This window comes from Oncorhynchus kisutch, linkage group LG10 (assembly GCF_002021735.2).
Source record: "Oncorhynchus kisutch isolate 150728-3 linkage group LG10, Okis_V2, whole genome shotgun sequence".
In the NCBI taxonomy this organism is placed as follows: Eukaryota; Metazoa; Chordata; class Actinopteri; order Salmoniformes; family Salmonidae; genus Oncorhynchus; species Oncorhynchus kisutch.
The window spans coordinates 55,945,635-55,966,534 of NC_034183.2; positions in this window are offsets into that span (position 1 = coordinate 55,945,635).

The window sequence follows — 20,900 nt, forward strand, 5'->3', positions numbered from 1 at the left end:
GGTTGGCGCCCCCCCTTGGGTTGTGCCATGGTGGAGATCTTTGTGGGCTATACTCGGCCTTGTCTCAGGATGGTAAGTTGGTGGTTGAAGATATCCCTCTAGTGGTGTGGGGGCTGTGCTTTGGCAAAGTGGGTGGGGTTATATCCTTCCTGTTTGGCCCTGTCCGGGGTGTCCTCGGATGGGGCCACAGTGTCTCCTGACCCCTCCTGTCTCAGCCTCCAGTATTTATGCTGCAGTAGTTTATGTGTCGGGGGGCTAGGGTCAGTTTGTTATATCTGGAGTACTTCTCCTGTCCTATTCGGTGTCCTTCTCTCTTTCTAACTCTCTCTCTGAGGACCTGAGCCCTAGGACCATGCCCCAGGACTACCTGACATGATGCCTCCTTGCTGTCCCCAGTCCACCTGGCCGTGCTGCTGCTCCAGTTTCAACTGTTCTGCCTTATTATTATTCGACCATGCTGGTCATTTATGAACATTTGAACATCTTGGCCATGTTCTGTTATAATCTCCACCTGGCACAGCCAGAAGAGGACTGGCCACCCCACATATGCTCTCTCTAATTCTCTCTTTCTTTCTCTCTCTCGGAGGACCTGAGCCCTAGGATCATGCCCCAGGACTACCTGACATGATGCCTCCTTGCTGTCCCCAGTCCAACTGACCGTGCTGCTGCTCCAGTTTCAACTGTTCTGCCTTATTATTATTCAACCATGCTGGTCATTTATGAACATTTGAACATCTTGGCCATGTTCTGTTATAATCTCCACCCGGCACAGCCAGAAGAGGACTGCCCACCCCTCATAGCCTGGTTCCTCTCTAGGTTTCTTCCTAGGTTTTGGCCTTTCTAGGGAGTTTTTCCTTGCCACCGTGCTTCTACACCTGCATTGCTTGCTGTTTGGGGTTTTAGGCTGGGTTTCTGTACAGCACTTTGAGATATCAGCTGATGTTAAGAAGGGCTTTAATAAATACATTTGATTTGATTTGACACAGGTTGAAATCATATTTTTATTCTGAAGCAAAGGATACCTGACAATGAACTGTGGAGAAGGAGATGAAGGACTGTGGCATGTCATGGAAAACCATCCCCCAAAAAGTCAGACAGGCTCTTGTGGGAAGCCTTATATTCTACATAGGAATGAAAATTATGACGTTTTTAAAAAGTAAGTAGGGTCATTTCACAAAAAGAGTGCCTTTTGTGTCCCTTTGATATTTTAGGTAGAAATTGTGCACCAATATATAATTTTCAATGCATGTGTTATATTACATTTTTTCTATGAATAAAGGCTTGCTAAAGTGCCAAAATGAAGCATTCTGACACGTCCCTCATTCAACCCATTACTTCTAGGAAGATTTTAACGCACTTAATCCCAAACTTTCTCTCAATTTTGCCATAATTGTAAAGCCCTAGTTATTTGGTTGCTTTTTTGACCAAGTGTTTCCTAAAGACAAGGAGCATCCGCGAATGGGATTTAATTTGGGATTTTAAATGGAATCCGTTTTGCATCATTTTACATGCCATTTAATTCCATGCAATAGTAATATAATTGTATATTAATAATCCTTAATTTCAAGTGTCATAGTTTGCAAATAAAAGTGAGGATGACAGTGAAAAATTGAAGGTTTACCCTTTACAAAAACTGAACTTCATGAAAGAAATGCCCTGTTGGTGACATCTTGTCACAGTACACCCACACTGTGTAAACCCAGCCAACCCATGGCTCTCTTACCCAGTCACATCTGCTCACGACCTCCCAGAGCTGTAGCCTCACAAGATCAATCTATCAATGTCGCATCAATTTTATTTGGACTGTTGCAGCCAGGCTTGATTTGGCTGGATAACCTGCACAAACTGTAGCATGCTCAGTGGACTGAAGCAAATTGAAAATAGTTTAACACCGTAAACACTTTTGTTAGATAATTGATTATACATTGTCTGGCTTTACCAGACTGTTTAGGAAATGAAGAGCCCAAGATTGCATGGGTGACTGGTTTAGGGGAAACGCCAGTCACGGCATTGCCCAAGTCCACAGGAGGCTGCTGAAGGGAGGACGGCTTATAATAATGGCTGGAATGGATCGAATGAAATGGCATCAAACACATGGAAACCATGTATTTGATACCATTCCATCTCTTCGATCTCCAAACAGTTTCACGACCCTGTCATCTCCAATTAAGGTGCCGCCAACCTCCTGTGCCCAGGTTATATGACCTGCTACCAAAATAGAACCACTGTCAGTGTTTATTTAATACATGCTTTACTTTACTGCACCCGGAAATTGCTATACAATTTCCAAAAGTAAAATGAATAGAACTTTGTGTGGTTCATGTCTTCATTGTTTGTGATGGCTAATGATCTGCAGATTAGATAAATGTTGACGTCATACTCTATTCACAAGGGAAGTTTGAGACAAATACACAATATTGTTTTGATCTAATGATGTGCATAAATGCTTCAAGTACAAAGTACATGATAAGACAACACAGAAAAATATGATGCAGATTAGATCAATTCCCCTCTAACCCACTGCTATTATTTTCCAATTAACATCAGAGACTGAGTCAACAGACCCATGCTTAAAGATGTCCGCCAGCGATTTTCTGTTGAAAAGCGATATCCCAAGTATACAGTAAAGTACACACATAGAGGGTAAAAACAATGAGAAAAACAATGCTTTTTAGACAGAACTGCAAACGCCTGGGAGTAGGGCATTCAAAGAATTGGTTTAAAAGTCTGCTGTGATGTCATCGGCCTCACCCCTTCCTTAAGGAACAATAAAGGAGCAATAGAGAAAAAAAGTGACCCCCCCCAGCTGTGTTATGTCATACTTGGACAACCTTTTGTTAAGTAAATCAGGTATTAAATGAGGTGAAAATTAAAATGGAGGATGACTTTAAGCATAGTGTATTTCCTCAGAATATGCTATTTCATCAGACTCCCTCGATCAATGCCCATAAAGTCTCATTTAAGTGGTATGGAGCAGCGCAAAATTCAACAAATATTGACAACACAATAGGGAGGATAGCCTCAGCTTGGCTCATCCATTTACAGCCTTCTATATATTAGAACATTTGTTTAGTCCTTAATTTAGTGGTAATTCCTCCCTTGGCGATTAGTCTGACTATTAGATGGAAATGGGCCAGCTGCCTGAGACTGGCGATGGGAATGCAGTTATATGATCTGTGAAGGAGTGTGTGTGTGAGGAGGCCAGGAGGATAGTTTCGTAGCTCTATTGAATAAACATGCTAAATGAGAGTGGGGTCTCATTATGGTGGAAAGGGCACCAGATGACAAGAAAATCAAACAATCTAATATTAATAGAGTAAAAGCTCTAATGTTGTGACGCACATTTCAGAAAAGATGTGTCAGAGATACCCCCCCCCCCCCCCACCCCCCACCCCCCCTGTATCCTCAAGCTGAACTTCAACACACCTGCTGAGATGACCTTGATCTATATATGTGCCAAAGTCCTGTCGTTTCAAAAGCACAGCGATTGAGTCAATTATAATGATAAACGTGTTTATCAATATTGAAAGGACAAGACACTCCATCAAGGATTTTGGACACACTGACAAACAGAACATACAGCTCTATCCTGGCAACTCTATGGGGCCTGTAGCTGTAAGCTCTATCCTGGCAACTCTATGGGGCCTGTAGCTGTAAGCTCTATCCTGGCAACTCTATGGGGCCTGTAGCTGTAAGCTCTATCCTGGCAACTCTATGGGGCCTGTAGCTGTAAGCTCTATCCTGGCAACTCTATGGGGCCTGTAGCTGTAAGCTCTATCCTGGCAACTCTATGGGGCCTGTAGCTGTAAGCTCTATCCTGGCAACTCTATGGGGCCAGTAGCTGTAAGCTCTATCCTGGCAACTCTATGGGGCCTGTAGCTGTAAGCTCTATCCTGGCAACTCTATGGGGCCAGTAGCTGTAAGCTCTATCCTGGCAACTCTATGGGGCCTGTAGCTGTAAGCTCTATCCTGGCAACTCTATGGGGCCTGTAGCTGTAAGCTCTATCCTGGCAACTCTATGGGGCCTGTAGCTGTAAGCTCTATCCTGGCAACTCTATGGGGCCTGTAGCTGTAAGCTCTATCCTGGCAACTGTATGGGGCCTGTAGCTGTAGGCTCTATCCTGGCAACTCAATGGGGCCTGTAGCTGTAGGCAGAATAATAGAGATACAGAACACCTTCAACCTGTGTGTTAAAAGTCCTTCTCCATGGCGCTGTGTGTCTTTGAAAGGGAAAGCTTGTGCTTCAGGGTGTGTGTTGCACAGCGTGATTTCATCCACAGAATCATCTCGTTGGTTTGACATGCTGGAGGAAAGTCTCACCCATGGGAATTGACGGTGAAGTCATTAGTACGTGAAATGCTGAACAATTTGTTTTCGCTTCCCTCTATCACTCTTTCATTACAATTGCTTGCTAAACATAGGCTGAAGATAAATACAACAATACCTATTTGGATGCAATGGCAATGCATATTTTTGCATCAATTTTCTTCAGACATGATTTCTTTCATGCTCTGATTATTATAATATGTATAAAATAATTCATGGTAGAGAACAACACAAGGTATTATACCAAATGGGGGGAATCATCCCAGCAGGTGCGCCAACATAAACGTAAATATACACTATATATACAAAAGTATGTGGACACCACTTCAAATGAGTGAATTTGGCTATTTCAGCCACACCCGTTGCTGACAGGTTTATAAAATCGAGCACACCGCCATGCAATCTCCATAGACAAACATTGGCAGTAGAATGGCCTTACTGAAGAGCTCAGTGACCTTCAATGTGGTGCCGTCATAGGATGCCACCTTTCCAACAAGTCAGTCCGTCAAATTTCTGCTCTGCTAGAGCTACCCCGGGTCAACTGTAAGGGCTGTTATTGTGAAGTGGAAACGTCTAAGAGCGACAATGGCTCGGGCGCGAGGTGGTAGACCAGACAAGTTCACAGAACAGGACCACCGAGTGCTGAGGCGTGTAGCGAGTAGAAATCGTCTGTCCTCGGTTACAACACTCACTACCGAGTTCCAAACTGCCTCTGGAAGTAACATCAACACAATAACTGTTCATCAGGACCTTCATGAAATGGGTTTCTATGGCCGAGCAGCCGCACACAAGCCTAAGATCACCATGCGCAATGCCAAGCGTCGGCTGCAGTGGTGTAAAGCTCGACTGGAGCAGTGGAAATGCATTCTCTGGAGTGATGAATCAAGCCTCACCATCTGGCAGTCTGACGGACAAATCTGGGTTTGGCAGAGATGCCAGGGGAACACCTGCCCGAATGCATAGTGCCAACTATAAAATTTGGTGGAGGAGGAATAATGGTCTAGGGCTGTTTTTCATGGTTCGGGCTAGGCCCCTTTAGTTCCAGTGAAGATAAATCTTAACGCTATAGCATACAATGACATTCTAGGCAATTCTGTGCAGTTTGGGGAAGGCACTTTCCTGTTTCAGCATGACAATGACCCCGTGCACAAAGTCATATCCATACAGAGATTGGTGTGGAAGAATTTGACTGGCCTGTACAGCGCCCTGACCTCAACCCCATCAAACACCTTTGGGATGAATTGGAATGCCAAATGCGAGCCAGGCCTAATCGCCCAACATCAGTGTCCGACCTCACTAATTCTAGTGGAAATCCTTCCATGATGAGTGGAGGCTGTTATAGCAGCAAAGGGGTAACCAACTCCCTATTAATGCCTGATTTTGGAATGAGATGTTCGACAAGCAGAGGTCCACATACATTTGGTCATGTAGTGTACAGTAGATGAGTCAGATTGATATTTGATTGGTATCTTTGTATGTGTTCGTTCGGCTAATGAAAAAAAGCTACAAAATAATTATAGGCATGTCTCTTTGATCTGATCCGAGGATAGTTGAGTTCTCAGATCCCATTATAAAATGGTTTTGGGGAAACCTGAACAAACACAAGAGGAAATCTCCTGTCACAGACCTCAAAATAATCTATAGACACAGCACTATTGTTACCTGTCAGACACCCCATGAAATTCAAATAATCTCAGAGCAAACTGTGGAGCTGTTCCCGTATGTAAAGCAGATGGAAAACAAGGCAGCGAGTTCTTCTAAGAATCACAAGGGACTGTAAAATGTTTCACACATTTCTATTCACTAGCTAGCTATGTAAACAGCCTGAATTCTGGGAGCTCACTCCATTGTTCACCTACTGGAGTGGAAGCAAGATTTCAGTACCCCATAAATGCTTTTTGCTCTCTGCGTTTCCCCACTCTCCAGGATTTTGTGGGGGCATTCCAAACAAACAGGTTTGTTTGAAAATGATTCCATAAAATAATGACTTCTTCTGAGTTATAGACTACATTCTATTCTCAACAAATCAAGGATAGCATATTTCCCATACTCTTCCACATTTCCCACCTTTTATTTCCAAAGATGTGAAAGTCTGATCTCAGATATCAGCTGCTATCAGCTGCTATCAGCTGCTGGGTAGCCAACATGATATCATAGGAAAATGTCCTACTGGCAAGTTTTTTTCAAAAGGTAATTTGTCTGTCACAGTAGGGGACGTTTTTCTCAGTACATTGCAGTCAATGGAAAAGATGAGTGCCACAGGGTAGACGTTTTTCTCAGTACATTGCAGTCAATGGGAAAAGATGAGTGTCACAGGATTGACGCTTTTCTTGTTTATCTCATCTCTCTCTCTCTCTCTACCTCCTCTTTATCCCCATCCACCCTCTCTCACCCTCTCTGTCTCTCCCTCCCTCATTTTCCCCCTTTTCTCTCATCCTCTCCCCCTTCATTCTCTCTCCCTCCTTATTTCCCTCCCTACCGCTCTTCTCATCTTCCTCCTCTCTCCCACCTCTGTCTGTCTGTTGACTCTCTTCCCTCCCTCCTCTCTCTCCCCCCCTTCACCCTCTCCCTCTGTCTGTCCCCTCTCTCTCCTTACAATCCCCTTTCTCTCGCATTCTCTCTCCCTCTTTCTTTCTTTCCCTCCCTCCCCCTACAACCTCTCTCTCTCCTTCCCCTCCCTTCTCTCACTCTCCCCCTTTTATTTCTCTCCTAACCCTCCATTTTCTGTCCCTCCTACTTTCCCTGCCCCCCCCCTTCTCTTCTCTTCTCATCTCTCTCTCTCCCTCCTCTCTCCCACAGACAGATGGACAGGCAGACACAGACAGACAAACAGACACAGACAGACAGGCTCTTAGTTTCTATAACTGCTTTTTTTAATGCTTTGGGGTCGATTGACTTAAATTTTTATATGCCGGAGCATGACAGCCCCCCGGTCACAAATATATGTATGTAAATATGTAAATATGTAAAATGTTGGAAGATTAAACCTTTTTTACTCTCCGAAACCACCCTTATGACCCCCAATTAAGTCACTTCCTGTAAACAGACAGACATACAGGCAGACACAGACAGGCAGACAGTTAGGCAGGCATACAGGCAGACAGACAGTTTCAAGTCAATACATTTTTCGGGGACCAATATCCTCTTCAGAATTCATTGAAGAATTCATAACAAGGCTCTTAGTTTCTGTGAAGAAGGGATGGGAAGGAGGGAGGGAGGGAGGGAGGGAGGGAGGGAGGGAGGGAGGGAGGGAGGGAGGGAGGGAGGGAGGGAGGGAGGGAGGGAGGGAGGGAGGGAGGGAGGGAGGGAGGGAGGGAGGGAGGGAGGGAGGGAGGGAGAAAAAGAGAGGAGGGTGTCATCTCTGTGATACATTTCTCCATATTGTGATACTAATCTTGCCCCATTGAATGCAATGTATTAAATTAGTCATCAACACTGTGACAATCATCTTTTCCCATTGACTGCAATGTATTGACATAAACATCAACCTTGTGACACTCATCTTTTCTTATTGACATAAGCGTCAACACTGTGACAATCATCTTTTCCCATTGACTGCAATTTATTGACATACGATTCAATTGGTGACACTCATCTTTTCCCATTGAACCCAATGTATTGAGATAAACACCAACCCTCTGATTCTCATTTTTTCCAATTGACTGCAATGTATTGAGAAAAACATCAGCTACGGTGACATTTGATTTTTTTGCAAAAATGTGCCATGACGTTTTCAGGCTGATAATGTGCTGGGGTAGCACGGTCAAAGTCCCTGTGTGAGTCCCTACATCATTAGAACATGATGAGGAAACATACACTTGGCCTCAGCTGGGCATGCAGTGAGAGTGTGTGTGTGTATTCTTGCATGAGGTGCTGTGGGAGAGACATTGCTCACACTGTGATGTAGATGCCATGTTTGTTTATCTCTGGGTCTGTCCGAGGTGTGGGTGTCGCTGCAGGAGAGAACAATGTATTATTCAGATGTGTATCACTCTGTGGGGGTGAGGGGTGTGTACTGTGTGTGTGTGTGTGTGTGTGTTGGGGGGGGGGGGTGCAGTGAATGCCAGAGGCCCAGCAATGCTATTTCTCCATGGGCTGTCAACTCTGACATCACCTGCTGGCCGTTTTGCCAGGCCCTAATCGGCAGGGGTCTCTGACCTTTTCCTGGTTCATGCAGTAGAGAGATGGCTGAGAGATCTCAACGTGTCTGTTATGCCCAGGGACTCACTAGCTGGTGTCACACAACAACATACACTGCTTATCTATTCTGGATCAACACATTTTGATAAACAACCTCCGATCTCTAATGCAATATTAGTTTGAACCCTGACCAATAGCACTAACTCTGATGGTAAATGAAAGTGTCAATGTGTTTCATGGTGTCCTTTTATTGTGGTGATTTTCCTTTGAATCTATTGGTGTGATTGACAATTGGCTCTCTTGGACTAACTTGGGTTGGTACAGAATATTGCTCCAACCTTTAGTGGCAGTTAGGACACACCGTAGTAGAGTAAAACCATCATTTATAGTTACCTCTAGTGTCTCTCTACCAGCTGTGGAAAACAACTTGGGGTAGAAAAAGAAAAGCTAAACTGTAATTACATTTACATAATCTTGTCATAGATTATTATCATCATAATCCTCAAGATTACAGTCAACCAAGTGATCTTGCTACTAGCACTATAGCACTCCATTTCAAATCCCATACATTGACTTTGTAATCAACAGTCCCTTTAGCGTGTTAGCTGCCACCATCGAGCCGGAAAGTATTACGGACAATTGCTGGACTCACTGTGGGTTAATCCCTGCAACACTAGGCTTGTCTCTCCATTGCAGCAGCAGCATTAGCAGCATAAGCGCTGCTGGTGACATTATGAGGGATGCCAGGACCCCAGCCAGCCAGGGCATCAGGGCAGCGTGGAGCGTGACTGTCAACAGAACATTCCCAGGGGCCTGCAACACTAAACCACCAAGGCCCCATCGCAGGGATGAAATCACCCCCCATTACACTCCTGGTTCTCTGAAAAAAAAAGAACGGAATGAAATAACCCTGTGGTGGTGTTGCCGTGGATCAGAATCCAATTAAACACTGTTTAGCTCTAAACAAGCTGCCAGTCTTAGCCTGTTGACTCATGAAATTAATGTATTGTTTTGCTAAAAATAAACAGGTACAACAGAAAGCACAGTGTTACCTCAGGCAGCAGCCAATCAAACTGACATGGGAGCATACCTGGATGATGTAAATGTCAAATTGTACGTCGCAGATTGGGTTGTCAAAGAGACAATACAATAGAGCATTGATAAGTCTGATCCTGGCAAAATTAAAAACTGTGGGCTAGTTTGTAGTTTATATTTCTTTAAGGCTTGTGTAATGCACATGCAGTACAAACATGTATTGGCTCAGTGAAGCAACTCCCCAGGGGGCTGTGTTCTACTCCCTAGCTGCCATGTCAATATAACTACTGACCACTGCAGTATCTCTGAGCATCACAAAGACAATTTATGCAGGCATCAAGCCGTTTGAGGTTAAGGGTTCCTCCTACGCTTCATGGATACTCTTAATGGACATTTGTAAATGCCTTGAAGATGTAACAAATGAGAGGTATAAAGTTAAATGTCCTGTGAAATCATAAGAAGGCCTACAACAAGCAGGTATTTCAGCCTCAGGCGCTTTCCGAACACAAGGCAATTATCTTGGGTACAGCCAGCCCTTATCTCAAAGTGACCACAGGTCCGCATCAAAAGCTTGTTAATTTACAGATGCTGCCACTTCTCAGCTGTGGTGGCAGAAATGACTGAACCATCCCTGGGGTCATTGAAAAGACACACTTCCGCCAGTTTGGCATGCCTCTACACTGTAGAGCAGAGCTGTAGTGCTGTTGCTCAGCTCAATCCAGGCAGGTGCTCAGTTCCCGTGGCCTAATGTGAGACGCCACAGTGCAGGCAGTCCGTCTAAACCACTTTGGATCAAATTAATGCAACCAGGTGTGGCCCCACAGTAGGGGCTCAGGTGACACCTGCTACTTCCCTTTAATTAGAGCTAAAACAGCTGTTTCAGGGTAGACAGAGGGGGCAATCGTCCCATGTCACTCTACAGCCTGAATCAGTGGTTTGAATGATCAAGTATAGGTGGCATCTGTATGTCGCTGATGGTGTTAGAGATGCAAAAAGCCAATGAGCTAATGACACGAAAGCCAATGGGGCGGTATTGCAGGTTAGTCCTTGTCAATAGGATTATTCAGTGTATTCAATATTTTTGCCAAAGAGAAATGTATTTCTCTTTCTAACAAGGTCGTATAGAGAGATAGAACATGATTTTTTTGTGGCTGCTTGTCTTACTGGATATGATGAATGTTTTTAGACAGCTGTCTGTGTGGGGGAAAAGTGGGCATGGCCCTCCTGGCAATTGGCAAGCGAGGCCTGAAGGGACGGAAATGGAAGTAGTGGCAGGATTCACCTACTCATTCTAACAGCAGGACATATCCACAAGGGACAGTTAGTGGTGAGTGGTAGGGAAAGTTTAAGCTGGCTTTGATGTTACTCATATAATAGGCATAGTATATATGAAGAGTGGGCACCATCTAGCATTCTGATTTTCTTTTGGTTTTTAGACAGAGAGAAAAAAAGAGAATGTGACATAAGGGTGCAAACGAAAACATTTTGTAATGTGGAATCCACAGATGTATTTAGTTCTGTTTTTGTAAATGCAAAGTGAGTCACCAGTGCACTCTTAAGCCATCGTTCCTCTGGAAAGAGACAACCAAAACCCTAAAACCGAAACCAAAGGACAAAGAAATCGAGACCTAGATCCAGCCGACAGTAAAAATGTGAATAAAGTCGATGACATTGATGAGATGGTCTCTCTCTCATCATATATCAGAATAATGGACTGTGGGTAGCAGTTACAATTAGATATCCTTTATTATATCTGAATTAATGAGGTAATGATTCGATTATGGAATGTGCACTCAACCAGGGATACAAATTGACTCCCGTTCGTGGAGAGGCTTTCATTCAAATGAGGAGCCTCTTGTTTTATAGACCTCAGAATGGTAGAGACCTCCTGTGTGATGGATTATGTTGACACGTGTTCAGATTCCCTCCCTACCGTTGTGTTGGTGTGTCGGGATGACAAAGCATTTATATGGTTGATCATGTGGATGTAGAATACCCCATACACGAGATGGAATAAGGCACAATGTGCATTAAATCTGGAGTGTTATTCTGTCAGTTTGTTTCAAAGGAACCTCAAGGTTTTATCTCAAAATTCTCAGTACCAGCATTTTCTAAAATCAAATACTTTCAAGTAATTTCCCACCATTTCCAAAATGGTATTTCACACTGTAAAAAGCTTATTTTCCAGTAGAGGGCAGTAGTGTGGCAGCAAACTGCTTGTCAACCCATGTGTGTCTACTGTATTATTACTGCTAAGCGCACTAGTAAGCAAAAACCAAAGAAAGTTTTTAAAATCATGTTTAGATCGCTCTTTGTGTTGATTAACTATGTCACATGCTATATGGAGAAAACATGCTCTTTATATAAGTTCCCAGCACATTGTTGTGACCGTATTTGGCATCAAAATGATACTGATATTGTTTCCTTTAAGGACTCTGAGCAGCTGGAAACAGTTATTTTGAAAGCAACAAAGTGAATGTTCACATTGATAAGCGGATTTATTCTATTTTGAATACGAGGTCGGAAAGATAATTGTCCTGGGGTCCATTCAGAATTTAACTGATTATTTGAGGTGATAAGATATCAGCACAGACAAATAGAAGCTCCCTTTTCAATTCTGAGAGCTTCTTTTGACTGCAGTACATTCTTCTCAGGATGACTACCACAACAGAAACCGAAAGTAGTCTGTAGGTGTTGCTGTTATCTATATAGAATGATCCTAGAGTGTATAGAAAAACACACTTCCTTGTGTTCACCTGAGTATAAGAATGGCTTTGGGCAGCTTGTGAACAAACAAAACCTTCAGGATGTGTGGGAGGAAGTGTGACCTTGAGACTTAGTCTCAAACTAGGTCAGCAGTCACCTTTGCTTGTGTAGAGGAGTCTATTCTTCTCTCCAGTACCAGTACAATCTAATGCCCTGGGTGGATGCATACGCACAGTCCTCTCTGCACTCGTGGGAGGGTAAACGTTCACACTTGTTTTCTATGGGAGTAGGAGATTGATAATTTCTCTGGCACCTGTGACCTGCCTCTGTTTCTGCCACCACCAACTGCCAGGTCATTTCAGAGGGGAAAGAGCAGGATACATAGTGGCAGAAGAGTGTCTAGCTTTCAGTTGGAACCGTGTGCGATACTGTAGGTGCTGCACTTCCATCGTTCAAGGCTGTGCAGAACCCCGACAAGTGTATGCCATCGCTTGCTATTGATTTAGGAGATCTAAGGAGTAGCTTGATGATTTCTACTCTATCCTCGCTTAGCAATGAGCCTCCCCCTCATTGCCACTCTGCTCACTTAAGCCTGTTGGACAGTGACGCCTCCTGACTTTAAGAACATAATTTGCATCCATTTTATTTCCATTACAATAAATAATTTCCATACACCTGTCATGCCACTAGATCATTATTTAAGTAATTTTCATAAAAAGCCCCTTTCGTTATTTTTCTTTGGCAGAGAGAGGTGCTTTAACGTGCATTGGACAAAACAGAGTAGTCATTTATTTCAAATTTCTTTAATCTCTCTCCCCCATACTTCCTTGATCGGTGAGTGCCCATGAGATGGCATTGAACATCAAATATTTTGCTCAGGCCCTCTGACTTCATGAGACCTTTGATCTTCACATTACAGTCAGATGTTTGCATGAGGATCCTTTGATTATCCCCTGCTTTCACTTGTTCTCTGAATATTGCGTTCTGGATGACTCCATCTTAACACGATACAAACAAATGACAAAGCAAATCATGTTTTTAAAGTAAAGATCAAAATGTAAAAATGCACAAATTCTCTTACAGCACGTGTGGATTTTCCTCTGTAACACAAATGGTGTCCCCACAGGACTCTAAATAATAGAGCTGCCTCTGTGGTATCCTTGGAAACTGAAGGTGTTATGAAAATGGTTTTAAATCGAGTCTTCCATATTGTAGATTATGATCATTTCCTGTTATGAAAAAAGGGCATTTGGACAGTAATAATGAATCAGTCAGACTAAGAACTTCCTGCTTTTGCTTTCCTTCCCCCTACCTTTTACCAAAAACGACAAAACATTGGATGTTCCCTCCTAGATCTATCTGCAAGACCATATGTTTCACCAGTCCATATAAACAACCAGTCCATTATTTAAAAAAGTGGAGACGAAAGAACATGCTTTGTCATATTAGCCTACATGGCTAATTATGCAACAAATATTGTGCACATTTTAGACCGTCTCTGGAAAAAGAGGCAGAGTCATAAATGATGGCGAAGACACATAATTGAACTGGCTGAAGAACTGCAGTTGCCCAAAAGCTTCTTACACTTCCTCTGAAATCAAAGCCCAAACCATTTCATTATTTTCTTCTGTCTACTTTAGTGGAGAGTAGCCTCGGGCAGTCACACGGCAAGGCTGTCTGTCCATTGAAACATTTAGTTGAGATTGTATTTTGACATTGGTGATGTAACTGGTTCACCAATGGAAACAGCTTCATTCTCACACAAAGGGTTCTATAAAGCATTAGGAGTTATTATGTAACACTGCACTGATTACAGAACAGTATTAATGTCATTCATTAAACCTTACTTGTATCCTAAGTGTATCTATTTTTATTTTTTTACCTTTGTTCGTATCCCCCAGGGCAAGTGAACTGATTCCAGAGCCTGACCCAAAACACAACTGGAGGAGGACAGGTACTCGGAATGGACTTCTAGTCCGACTCAGGAGGCGCGCACACCACCCACCGCTTCCGAGTACACTACTCGCTAATGTTCAGTCTCTGGATAATAAAGTTGATGAGCTCAGGGCGAGGATTTCCTTCCAGAGAGACATCATGGATTGTAACATACTCTGTTTCACGGAAACATGGCTCTCTCAGGATATACGTACATAGGATATATATATATATATATATATGAGTCATACATATATGAGTCCGTACAGTCAGTTGGGTTCTCAGTTCATCGCTCAGACAGGAATAAATATCTCTCCGGGAAGAAGAAGGGTGGGGGTATATGTTTTATGATTAACTACTCATGGTGGGATTGTGATAACATACAGGTCCTCAAGTTCTTTTGTTCACCTGACCTAGAATACCTCACAATCAAATACTAGTCAAGGATCATATCACCTCTACCTTACCTGACACCCTAGACCCACTTCAATTTGCTTACCACCCCAATAGATCCACAGACGATGCAATCGCCATCACACTGCACACTGCCCTATCCCATCTGGACAAGAGGAACACCTATGTAAGAATGTTGTTCATTGACTATAGCTCAGCATTCAACACCATAGTACCCTCCAATCTCATCATTAAGCAGACGATACAACAGTAGTAGGCCTGATTACCAACAATGACGAGACAACCTACAGGGAGGAGGTGAGGGCCCTGGGATTGTGGTGCCAGTAAAATAACCTCTCACCCAACAAAACAAATGAGCTGATCATGGACTTTAGGAAACAGCAAAGGAAACACCCCCTATCCACATAGAAGGGACAGCAGTGGAGAAGGTGGAAAGCTTCAAGTTCCTCGGTGTACACATCACTGACAAACTGAAATGGTCCACTCACACAGACAGTGTGGTGAAGAATGAGCTACAACGCCTCTTCAACCTCAGGAGGCTGAATAAATGTGTCTTGCCACCTAAAACCCTCACAAACTTTTACAGATGCACAATTGAGGGCATCCTGTCGGGCTGTATCACCGCCTGGTACTGCAACTTCACCAGCACAGACAAATAGAAACATCTGGAGAGCCCGCAACCGGAGGGCACTCCAGAGGGTGGTGTGGTCTGCCCAACACATCACCGGGGCAAACAACCTGCCCTCCAGGACACCTACAGCATCCGATGTCACAGGAAGGCAAAAAAGAAAATCAAGGACAACAACCACCCGAGCCACTGCCTGTTCACCCCGCTATCCTCCAGAAGGAGAGGTCAGTACAGGTGCATCAAAGCTGGGACAGAGAGACTGAAAAACAGCTTCTATCTCAAGGCCATCAGACTGTTAAACAGCCATCACTAGCACATTAGAGGCTACTGCCCTATATACATAGACATGAAATCACTGGCCACTTTAATAATGGAACGCGTGTCACTTTAATAATGTTTACATATTTTGCATTACTCATCTCATATGTATATACTCTATTCTATCATATTCTGCTGTATCAGTCTATGCTGCTCTGACACTGCTCACCCAAATATTTCTATATTATTAATTCCATTACTTTACTTGAACTTTACTTTACTAGATTTGTGTGTATTGTGTGTATTGTTGTGAAATTGTTCGTCATTACGTGTTAGATAATACTGCACTGTTGTAGCTAGAAACACAAACATTTAGGTACACCTGCAATAATATCTGCTAAACACGTGTATGTGACAAATAATGTTTGATTTGATTTGATGTCACCCTGTCACCAGTAGAACCTGATGAACAACATGAGTGTGAAGAATATGGCCATGCTTATTGTCCTACCAGATCCGTGACGAGAATGTTCTAGCTACTGTATCCCTCTGTCCTTAGACTCTTGTTGGAGATAGCCGTCCAGTTTATCAGGTGCCAGGCTTCCATGACTGTTATGATTGTGTATTTACAAGTTCATTACAATTAGCTATTTGCTTTAGCGCCATTTGTACCTGATAGAGCAGATCTAGTCTCACGTGGAAGTTAGCCGTCTGATGTGATCGAGAGACTCATTGGGGGAGGGAAACTAAAACAGACCCAGAAATTTGGACCAGATGCACATTTGAGTGCCCCAGGACTGTCTATTTACTTTATGCTGTTATATTTTATGCTGCATTTACCACTCATAGAAAATAGCTGGTTAAACAATCCAAGCATTGTTCACATGGCCTATGCTTCCATGGCAGTCACTGATCAGCATGTTTCGAACAATATATTTTTGAAACAGGAAAATGTACACATGTCCTGCACTTTTATGAGCATTTAAAACATAATCCATGAAATATATAATATTTGGATTTTGATTTTTTTTAAACAATCACAAGTCAGGCGCCTCCCCCAATGCTCGAATGGGCAGGTCGCCGCTGGCAGAAGGGAGCCTGTGTGAAATTACACAAATAATTCAAGTCGTACCCGTCAAGCTATTTTTCAATGCAGTCAATGTATTTTCTTCCGGACACAGGCAAGAGGGGGGAAAAAAACACTTTGATTTACAGTGCATGACTTGAACAGTTCCCTATCTGAACAATCTGCAGGGCCCATCTCAGTATGTGCCACAGACCACTGTCTTTAAACCACTGTGACAGCACACCTCAACAAGAAAGAAGTCTCCATTCTGTCTCCAACATGTCAGATCATCTTATCAAAGGCAAAGTCACTCTTCGAATGGCTGTGAAAAGCACGGAGCAGGCACTGAGACTACTAGGATTAAAATAATTAATGTTGGACAAAATTGAAAGATAAAAAGACTCCATCTCCAAGCCTACCAGTAAAAACTACTACTAATCATTACCATTACTGCTGTTACTTACACAGTTTATGACACGTAATAGGACTGTTCAACTGCTCAACCTTTACGTAACACAGTCTTAACCATAACTCACAGTCTTCCTCACCTTATTCTAATACAACTAATAAAGAGATCCCTGGAGCCAAATGTTCCCGTTCAGTAGTCCCATTGCGACAGTGCTACTGGTGGAGTTGGTTGCTGTAGCTCACAGCACCAGGCAGCAGCAATAGCAGTCTCCCTCAGCCTCTCCTCCCTATCCTCCACAACCTCCTCAGGCCTCACAATGTTGTCAAACTTTTCATTCGCTACCACGTACACGAGGGCATGATTACTGCACTACCTGTGCGATAGAGACATTTCCTCTGTGGTGTAGGTTCCTTTCATTAAAGCACAGCCATACATCTTCCCTGTGTCGTGGTGGTGTACAGGGAGTGCAGCCAGCCTCCATCCAGGGGAGCATACAGACATACACACTGTATCATTTGTGGCAACCTGTTAACACTGGGCTCACCTTTTTAATTCTGATTTAGAGGGTGAAGTGAGGAGTTGTGTGGAGGTGCTGATGATACAACCCTTCACACCAGGCCCGCTGAACAAAAGAGCCGACGGAGACCGGCTCTCCTCCAATAGACACATGAATCATCGTTGACAAGGCTCCTCCCTCCTGGTGTTGCCGCCATGAATTATCTACCTTTGTAAAGGCCTTGATCAATTAGTCATTTGTTCAACTGTGGCCCACAATTAATGCATGCGATTCCCAATGCTGCTAGTTCCTAACATGTTGTGCATTACTTGATGCTGCCAATTAAAGGATCAGGCAGACACTAGGACTCGGATCCGATATGGGGTTGCTTTGTCATGGGATTCATCTGAAACCTGCAGCGCCTCTGAAGGTGGTGGTTGGGAAAGCATCTCTCTCAGATTGATGTCCTCAGGAATGCTGTTGGAGAATACATTTTTTTGATAAATTCAGAGAGTGGGTGCCATTCACCTGAATTGGCGACTATAGATAGCAGGTTTCTGAACAGAATATGAAACGGAAGCGGAGGGGGCGAAATGGAGATGTCTCTCCTTCGTTCAAGCTGAATACTGATTGGATGCGTGTTTGGCCCCAGTGCTCCGCAGCAGCATGCAGCTTCCCGGAGCCCACTCCAAGCACACCGATGCATGCGTCAGGGGTGCTGTAGTGCGTGAGGCTTACTGTAATTGGAGCAATCTGTTCCCTCAACCTGGAACTGCTGGGGCTTCCAGGGCTGTTGATGTGTTTGGAGTCATAACCCCATGCAAGATGTCCTCCTTTTCCCCCAGATCCATTAGCGGACAGTGTGGCATCAGACCTGTTGTCTGAGGAGGCTCCAACCTCTGCTCCGGCACCACATGCTCCCTGCTGTACCTGGTTGGTTGCACGTTGACATCTTCACTTGCCAACACTTCCAGAAGATTGTCTGCTTCTCTTATTCAGAGATATTTGCGCTGACACCATCTCTGTGCTCTCTCACCTCCTGGTTTTAATGTGATTTACAGTGAGCACCTAGCATTTAAATGTACCTGTGTATTAGTGGTACTGATTGCCTCACATGACTTTCAGATATGCTTTTGTAATGTGGACTTATTGGTCAATGGTTTGTGATGGTGTTGATAGCCTTTTCTCGTAGACAACAAATGCAGGGGAGAAGGTGTTAATCATTCCGCAAATAGGATTTACAGTATATGGCAATACCATCTATCATCTAGACTCAGGAGGACAGTGTGTGTGAAACATCTAACTTGACACGATTTCAAGTAAACTGTAGAATTGCATTTTTGCTTTGCTACAATTACATCAGTCTTTTTATGAAAAGCCCAGTAAGGTTAAATTACGACCATATTGTGCTGACATGTTATAATATTTAATATCCTGGTTTTACTGACCATAGAACTCACTGAACTCACTTTTGAATAGCTGTCACATTATTACGCTATGTTGAAAGATTTCCCCCGAATTCTATTGCACATTTAATCTAATAGCTAAGAGAAATATAGTCCAAACTGTTGGTCTGGTCTGTATAATCTAGAGTAAAGTCTTAAAGCAGGAGATGTCCTAAGAGCACAATGAGTCATAACCTACATCAGCCATTTCTAAGCCTGTGTGATTTGCATTAGTCTTATATATTTGATTTTACTGTCACATGCTTGACAGGCACTCAGGCCATCAGTAGAGCGGCGACGTGTGAGAGAGAAAGAGGAGAGGGGGGGGGGGGGGGGGGAGTCTGAAACAGGTTTCAGGTGATCTCTACAGGAGTCTTAACCCATGTAATAGAGCAGGGCCATGCTCTCTCAACTGGAAAGCAGCATACATAAACAGCCACATACATCCTCACATTAAAATCAAAGTGGATGGACTACCATCAAAGAGGCTAGGGCAGATGCATGACATTTTCTGGCTCATTTAAACCCCTTTTCTTCCTTTTTCTTCTCCAAATTAGACATGCTTTGTTGGAGGAGTCACGTCCTCAGAGGGAGGGATTAGTGTTGTGGGTCTCGTTTGAAGTGCACAGCTGAAAAGAGGTGTGCTCATGTTGTGAAAAGAATCCATCTGTATTTAATGTCTTTGATTGTTATTTGTCTCTCTGAAGGGACTTCACTGCAATTTGGGGTAAGTGCTATTCACCCAGACTTTACTACCTCAAAGACAAGGCCATCATAATATTCACCCAGAATTACCATGAGAAATGAATGAACAGAAATCTATGCCCTATATCCCGCCATCAATGACAGCGGGAGGACAGCGCCTCATCAAATCCATTTAATTGGATCAAATGACATAGCCAGTAATTATTTAGATATTTCCCATATCTCGTAATAGGACCTCCAGAGCTACTGAGGAGCTGTGATGCAATGGTACAGCGCGACAATATAGATTACAGACATGCAACTACTGAGCAAATGTAGAGACTGCTATGAATGGTTGTGCCACCAAGACAATGTGGCACTGTGTGCAAAAAAAAAAAAAAAAGTAGGGCACCAGCTCTCTGTGCCAGGCAGCACTAAGCAGCATTACGGACAGTGGCAGGGGTGAAGGAGATGTACCAAAGAGGTGTGCTTCACTGGTCATCACTCACACTTACCCCCATGACAAGAACCTATGGCAAGGCTACTTATCTAGTGCACTCCGTAGAGAAAAACCCTCCCCCAATGTCCTGGAGAATTACCAAGCCTGAGACTAGGATAAACACCTTAGTCTCCTTAGAGGGCTGTGAGAGTTTGGGTTTTATGCCAAGCTATTGGCTAGATTGTTATGAGTGATATATTGTTGTGTTCTTGTTGAAATTCATTATGCAGCAATGCCTGTTTCTTAAACCATTTCGGGAGAGTAATAGAGGAAACATTTTTATTAGAGCAGTACATAGTAAGGATGTGAGATGGCCTCTAATTCTTTGTCTACTTTTTTGCAAAACTATTCAAAGTAATGTGGGAATTAGAAGTTACAGTCTTCCTTGACAGGAGTCGACGATTCCTTATTTTGTGTGGTTCAATATTATAATTTATCCTTAGATCAGTCGAAGAGCAATCACATTAATGTAATGTGCTGAAATATTCATCCCTCACATGTATCATGAATGACAATGGCTGTAAAAAGAAAGGACACATAGACAGATTTGAATCTTAGCTGTGGAGGGGGAGGAGAGTGGGAGCAGACCATTGTAGTCTTAAGCCATGACTATTGGCAGAGATATCTGGAGACAACAGTGGAGAAGTGGAGTCGGCAGATTGACTCCTTTGTGATATTAATGAAATTCCCTGATCCATAGTGGGCTGAGCTGTCATCAATTATGATACACAAAGGAAGTGGCAGTCGTGAAGAGATGAGGATGAAGAGACGAGTGTTTGTGTTTTATAATCTAGCTCATCTGAGAATAGTTTTATTTTACCCAAGTCAGTTAAGAGCAAATTCTTATTTTCAATGACGG